We start from the raw sequence: 8,315 nt of genomic DNA, 5'->3' as shown, positions 1-8,315 counted from the left end.
GTTGAAGTTCAGGGGACATGTGGCAAAGATTGCAAATACAACTCAAAAGATAATTGCAATGCTGAAAGGAACGTTCACATGTAAAGATAAGGATGTCATTTTGCCTCTTTTACACGGCCTTGATAAGACCTCACTTGGACTATTGTGTGCAGGTCTGGTCTCCTGGTTCCGTCGTGATTCTGATATATTGGAGAGGGTACAAAGGAGAATGTTAAAAATGATATCAGGATTGTGGAATACTGATTATGAAGACAGATTGAGAATTTGTAGACTGCAGACACTAGCAAACAGGAGAAAGAGGGATGATATGAATGAAACTACAAACTTCTGAAAGGGTCATGCAGGATTTCAATTGATGGAATTTTTAAATTTATGGAGGGTGGGGAAAGGACGAGAGGGCATCCTTGGAAGTGAGAATGAAATCAATGCAAACAGTGTGAATGAACTGAAGAATAAGTATGATAGCTGGTGTGTGTAGTATGTGGCCTCCCTCGATGAGTCTCTGACTTCCTGGAGGTCTCTCTTAATAATAATAATAATAATAATAATAATAATAATAATAATAATAATAATAAATGAAAAAGAAGAGAGCAATATTATAATTTTCAGCCAAACGAAGAAAGTCTTTCATGTATAGAAAGAAGAAAGTAGATGAGAGAACAAAGTCCTAACCCTAACATCAGTTACGAAGTCTGGGGATAAAAATCTAACCATCGTCAAACGTAATGTCTGATTAGAAAAAACAGCTGCAGTCCATTTGTGAAAGTAGAAAACAGACTATACCATAATGCTTACTAAATAAGCCTTGAAAAAAAAAGTATAAAAAGGTGATACAGAAATTTAGAAGATAAAGTCCAGAAATATTTGGGAAATGCCATCAAGAACAAGGAGATTTTTGGACAAGATCAGTCTGATCTCTTTCCGCCAAAAAAAAAAAAAAAATCAAAGGAGCATTAAATACTGTGGCATGGTAAAAAGTACAATTACAGCGATCATCAATACAAGAACTGGAGGAAAAGAAAAGTATGAAATCAGTAGATTATATTTTTATGTGGGTAAGCGAAATCTACCCGAGTACAAAAGAGGCAGAAGAAGAAAGGTCGGCAAAAGTAAAGACCAGTAGCTTTGATAACAGATAATAACTACCATTTGGAAAGAGTGTAAGTTGTTTGCTTTGAGCTCTTGCAAAATTCAATTTTGCAAGAAATAGAAATAAAAATAGTTTTAGTAAAAATAATCAAGGAATGTGTAGATGTTGATAGAGGCCAGTCGCGATATGCTTGTTTCTTCTTTTGAACAGCCAAACTTCCCGAGGATTAGATATGCGCTTAGATAAGGACAAGAATTTAAAGTGGGCTGAGGAATGAATGTTTCAATACCTGTCGGAATTATTTCAGTGATGCGTTTAAAAGAAAGGATTGGATTAGAAGAATGGAAACAATAATTCAATCAATGAAATAATTCAACCAAGAAAATGAAGCACTGAAATCATGAAAGCACTGAGGTCGATAAATTTCTTTTTCCATGGCTGCTGCTATGGGAAAAGAAATCCACATTAGGATATGATCCGAAATGACAACATTTATTTTATATTCAGAAGGATCATTGGTAAGAGAAGCGATTAAGATTGTTTGGAGCGTGGTTAGGATTATCTAGTCTTCAGCCAGACAAGCCAACAACTTGTATCAGATCATCGATGATGTCAAATACCTTGGCATCTCTGCCTGCTGAATCAATGGAGTTGGAAAAAAGAAATCCAGTTATGGTTGGGAGAAACAGGAAACTAAGTTGAACCCTATCTGATATGGAACATCAGAGAGAAAGGAAGAAAGAAAGAAAGAAAGAAGGGGAAACATATATATACAAATACAACATGGAAGAAAAAATGAATCAAAGGGTAGTAGTAATTAGGTAAAGTGTGATGAGTAGTGATTAAAGAAGCTAAAATTTGTATATATTTCATCCCTAGCATTAATTTATACAGTATTTGCTGAAATACAAGCTAAAAATTCAAATAAATAAATTATATGAAATTTTGAGATAAATCATATTAATAAGAAATGTTTGTAAAAAAACTAATAAATACTGCTTGATTGCTTCTTCTAAAATTAGTCTGAACAAACCAACGATTTTTTAAAGAAAATGTCGTTCGTATTTCCATGATAGCAAAACATCTTCGACGAAATCGCTAGCAGATATGCTATACATATATTTGAGTACCCGAAAGAATTCCAAACTGCAAGTGATATAATCATCCTGAACCCATAAAATGAGAAGACAACTTTAGTAAAGTGACGCCATAAAATCGAAGCATTTCGTTTAAACAATTTTCACTTATGAAGGAATACATGGTTTTATTTTGTTTTCTTTGCGAGTATATATTTTAATTAAAGGAATATAAATAATAATAATAATCATCATCATCATCATGTTTAACAATGATTTAGGCCCTAGAGTGGCCTGTTCCGGCCTTAGAGGTCATCACCGAATCTCTTAAGAGGATGTCCTAGTTTTCTTTTTAAGGAATATAGATAATTATCATATTTCCCAGTTTGGAGATAATTATGCAAATAGAAACTTTTTTTTATCTCCAGAAAATCATTTCTATGCCCATCTTTAATCAAAATTAGTCCATAAGAAATTTCGCTGTTATGAACTAAGGGGGATTTTTTTTTCGATTATTCCTGTTATCAAGCCAATATTAGCATAGACATTATCACAACCACTAGCACAAACAACTCGCCGCTCCATCTTATGCGCTTTGCAACCTTCTAAACAGTAATTGTGTGTTTATAGAACAAATTTAATTTTTAACTTCAGGGTTAAAAGCACTCTGCCATGTAAATCAGCTGACTTCATCTAGCACTGCAAAAGACTCCGAAATCACAGGTCACTGGCATTAGACACCACATCCGTCCACCTGCTTTTATCTTTATACGCTAGCTTAACCGATGTGCGTCCCTTTTTTTTTTAACCTGTTGGGGCAAAGACTGGTGACACGCAATTTCACTTTCACTTCACGTTGGAATAAATGCTTCCAGTACGAAACCAGGTGAAAAGAAAACTGAGTCCCGCCTCAACGGGTTATTCAGGCAGGTGTCTTTTTCTTTATGACTGTCGTCCCAAAGTGTGTGTGTGTGTGTGTGTGTGTGTGTGTGTGTGTGTGTGTGTGTGTGTGTGTGTGTGTGTGTGTGTGTGTGTGTGTGTGTGTGTGTGTGTGTGTGTGTGTGTGTGTGTGTGTGTGTGTGTGTGTGTGTGTGTGTGTGTGTGTGTGTGTGTGTGCGTGCGTGCGTGCGTGCGTGTGCGTGCGCGCAATGGGGGACTTGAGGTCAATTAGAGCATTGACCCATCACCATCACTACAATACAGATAAATGAAAGAAATACACGTGTTATAAGATGTGATCAATTCAAGTGCAGGAATGTTTCAATACAGAAATGAAGATCGCCAAGATATTTTCCTCATTTAAAAAAAAAAAAAAAAACAATAGATAACCAGACAATATACTGTCTTCCTTTAATACTTCGTCTCTATACACCAACAACCTTGTATAGAGACGAACTATGTACCCACAACCTTGGACATCGTTCATACGTTGCTTATATAGGATGATGAAAACAGAACGCATCTTATTCCTATGAATCCTATGTCTAGTAGATGTGGCTTGATTTGCATGACCTGACTTATCAGAATAATAAAGCTGAATGTAATCTAGGCATATCTGAGCAGATTGACCTTTTTAACCATAATAAGGTAGGAGGACGCATGAGCAAAGAATTTTGTAATTTCTCAATAGGAGAGAGAGAGAGAGAGAGAGAGAGAGAGGAGGATATTTATCCTCAGGAGAGTGTAATTCATTCTTACACTCTCAAGTGCCATGAATGTGATTTTACTACTTCTGTGCTCATTGACTTTTTTTTTTTTTAAATTCAAGAATCATTACAGTCCTAAATTCGACCTGCTGCAATTCTGGTTACAGGTTGAATATTAACCCGTTTCATACTTCTATTTGAAAAGTGTCAAAATAATAAGAATGTTTCTTGAGCATAGAGATTTTACAATTTTAAGCGTGAAATTCAATTAATAATAAACAAATAAATAAATAAGGCACTTTGGAAAATGCAAAAAAAAAAAAAAAAAACTGTCATTTTCCTTTTCTTCTCTTCCACGGACACCTCTATAGGTGTCATCATTCAACTGTTGTCGACAAAACTTAGCATACGGTCGTTTCTTAAGTTGCTCAAGGTGGTTCTAAAAATTGTAACACAATTCAGACTCAAATGGAGGAGTGTGGAGGTTCTCTGCACCAGGATCGTCGTTAAAGTATAATCCGCCCATATGCTTTTGCCACCCCTAAATTCGAGAAAATATGGTAAATTAAAAAAAAAAAGATGTTTTTATGGTTGAGATTGCGGGTTTTTGCCGCCCTCCAAACTCGCCACTCCTAGGAATTGCCTTAGTTGCTTAGTGGGTTATGACGGCCTTGCCCTACACCTACGTAGACTTCTCTACAGGTTGCATCGCACTATAGATTTCGATCAAATCTGGAATCTAGTTATTTCTCAGAGTTCCTGAGGTCAGTTGAAAGTCTGGACAAAATAGGAGAAAAATAAAAGTAAATGCAAGAGATTACTCTGTCTCATTAACAATTCGTTCAAAACTAAAAATCCATTTCACAGTGTCACAGATGGAGCATGAATCGTGTTTTCTTAAAAAAAAGTGGTCTCTGCTAAGAACATTTAAGATGCTACTTCGCCAATAATAATTGTTGTTTAATGATTGGGAATGTAAAATCTCCTCTGAGATTCTATTCACAGGGTAGCAACAGCAATACTAATAATAAAAACACTAACATAAATTAATTTTTTGTTACATATCAATCTACATATCAATTTTTTACATATCATTCAGCACATTATTTTTTCTAATCCTTTCATGACATCCACTGTCCAGTAACATTTCTGCTCTACTGGTGATGTATCCATAACTTCGAAAAAGAGGAACGATCACACATGATAAGGATGACTATAATATAATGGCCATACATATCAATGGACACAGCGTACTTAGGTCACAAGCGCTTCACTGAAGGATGCTGTGGAAATAACAGCTATAAACTCAATCACAAAACTGAAATCGTCACAACTTTGTGATGATAAAAGGAGATTACCTTTGTTGATAAGACGGAGAAGCAATTATTTGTGTGCCGAAGAGAATCTGAATATTGGTTGTCATCCAACATGAATTCGTATAAAAGTTAAGGTACTTTGATGGCCATGAGTATCGTATTCTTCTAAAAAGGTGCCATCCCATTTATCTTTTCTTGGTAATAACCATTGTTACTAAGAATGGGACATTGTGCTAATATACTACGCAAAGAGTATACTACAAAAAAACTGGTTGATGAATGGATGCAAGGAAGTTCTGCTACCTCCCCTGTGTCTGATGACGTTACATAATAATCGCTTGACGATTCTGAAATGTCAACTGCAGAATGCACACCTCGCGCATTCCAGCTTGGTTCAACCCTGCACTAACTGCGAATGTCGTCAGCAATTCTGAACCAACACACATAAACAGGGATTAGTATTTGAACGTACTTTAATATTAGCTATCATTTTTGATTAGGATAAATAATACAGATTTGAACTGTTGTAACAATAAATCCAACTTGGATAATGCTCTAGAAAAATATACGTCGAGTATTTGGAAATTTATTCCACTGTTTCAAGAAAAACGATATATTTTTAAACATTTCGAAACATATATATGAAATGAGTAACACAGAGGATAATTTTTATGGTGAAACGAACACTGATATGTAAGGATAAGGAAGTCATTTTGCATCTTTACAAGGCCTTGATAAGACCGCACCTGAACTACTGTGGGTAGATTTCGTTTTCTGTAGAAGCTGTAGAAAGGGCGCAAAGAATAGTAACAAAGATGATATCGGGATCACGGAACGTAGATTACAAGGATAGATTATATAGAGTGCAGCCACGGGTAAACAGGAGAAAGAAGGAGGTGATATGATAGAAGTTTATAAACTTCTGAAAGAGTGTTATAGGTTATCAGCTGATGATTTTCGTTATATGGAAGGTAGGAGGAGGAGGACAACAGGACATCCGTTGAAGTTAAGTTTGTGTGCAGTTAAGAAGATTTTCTCTCCCAGAGCAAGTGTGAGTGAGTGAGTGAGTGAATAAGTGGAACAGTTTGCCTGTTGAAGTAGTGAATAGATGCATTGTGAATGAGTTTAAGAGAAGGAATGACAGCTGGTGTCGGTGATCTATGACCTCCAACGACGAGTTCCTGATTTCTTGGAGGTCTCAGATAATAATAATAATAATAAATGGCATCCCAGAATGTTAATTAAATATTTATTTATTTTGCTCCGTGTGTGAATATTTCCCCACGTTAACTGTGACATGCATAATTCATTCACACCAAAGATTGGAGAGGAGAAATAGGCAAGAGAAAAGAGACAAAATTGACGTTACTTTCATTTCACAAGTGAAATGTCAAATGAACTTATGGATCTTCGAGAGAAAGTGTACTTTCTTGAAGTATTCGCAACAAAATACACAGAGCCGAATTATTCTTGCAAAAGCAAGCCTCACCGCCTACAGTAAGTGCAATCCTTATATAGAGTCGAAAATTAATTAATTACGCAAACTTCCTTTATTTTCGAGCCTTATGGCCATTCATGATCCGCAGTCGATAAAATCCTACGATGACGACAAGATGATAAGTAACAAGGTGATCAAAATATTGCAGTTTTGATCAAAATGGATTAAGAAGTTAATATGTTTTCTCCGTAAAGCTCAAGAGCGCATCGATATTGATGACATATAATACAAGACATGGTGACGAAAGGAGCTTGGATGAACAAGGCACCGAACCATCAAAAAAAAAAAAAGTTTGTTGCAGCTTGTGTTTTTTTATTTTTATTTTAGATGCAGATATAGTTTATCTTTGAGAACAAAGATGGCAGTGTTTTTTGTAATATAAGCTGATTCATCGCACAACAGAAGTAATGTTTTGATGGACAGCTCATTATTGTAATAGTATGTGTAAGTTTCACGCTTTGTCAACGAGTTTTCATGCACAAAATCCAACGCAAATTTCAAGTCACGAACAAAGCGAGTCAACGTCACCTACATCAAGCTGTTCACGTCGACTCGACTGTGAAACGTGCCTTCGGAAGAGCACAATTTAAATGCTAATCGTGTTGATGACATCTTGACTTTCTGCTACTTTCTCTATCAGTGGTAAATGTAAATGTCCAACTAACAGGTTGAATATGTTCTTTACATGCTGTATAGTACAGTGGTTTCAAAACTTCAGAGGAGAATTGAAGTTTGGAAACCACTTAGAAGAAGAAGAAGAACAGAAATGAACACATTATGCCTTCTGCTACTACTGATTAACCTCTACGTTAATGTTGCTGTTCGAGATTTGCGGTGCGATATTCAACTGAGGTTGAATATACACCGAAGTTTTTCTGTCTGCAAATGACGCAAAGTCGGGGAGAACTCCTGGGAATGATTCTGATATTATGGCCTTTCACAGCATTCGAACAGAACACAGCTGCAAGATGAATAGAAGACACGGATATGAATAGAAGGAAATTTCGGATCAATGTAACTAAATGTAATGTTTTTACATTTTAAAATTTCGAAATATAAGGATCACTGATGATATGCTATATGAAGCTCATGGAATTCGTTCCAGAAGTGGTAAAGGCAGCAAAGAAAAATGCTGCAATAGCGAGGGCACCAACAAGTAGAAATAAGCAAGTAGCTGCTCCATTGTATAAGTCTCTGATTAAACATATGGACCAATGAGAGTACGCATGTATCTAGTCTGCTGAATTTGGTGGAGTTTAGGAAGGTTAAGAGTATGGTAGACAAAGTTTATTACACAAATACACCGAGGTTTTTCTACAGACAGATGGAGAGAAGAAATAACACATTTTTCTTGCAACTGTAGGAAGAGATGGGGAACAGGATAGAAATAAGTTTTTATATAGTTAATTTTTATTTATTTATTTTTTATGGTGCGTGATCAGTGAATAGTGTTCGATCATTCATTTCAAGTTTATATTCAGTTGACAGTAAAGTAACAGTCTCCCTCTGAAATTCTCAATAAACTCCACACATGCAAGTAGGGCTAAAGAGCAGTAATTCCGTAAAACCTAGTTAGCGATGATAATATATTGTGTACTATGAATAAATTGTGTAGTCATTGTCAAAGTTTTTATTTCAGAACAGGATCTACTGCTGGACATGTCGATTCTTGTTATCGAGGAAGTAAAT

Source organism: Typopeltis vanoorti, chromosome 4, assembly GCF_054136105.1.
Source record: "Typopeltis vanoorti isolate ZY-2024b chromosome 4, IOZ_Tvanoo_1.0, whole genome shotgun sequence".
NCBI classification, from domain to species: domain Eukaryota; kingdom Metazoa; phylum Arthropoda; class Arachnida; order Uropygi; family Thelyphonidae; genus Typopeltis; species Typopeltis vanoorti.
Note: the sequence above shows the minus strand (reverse complement) of the source record.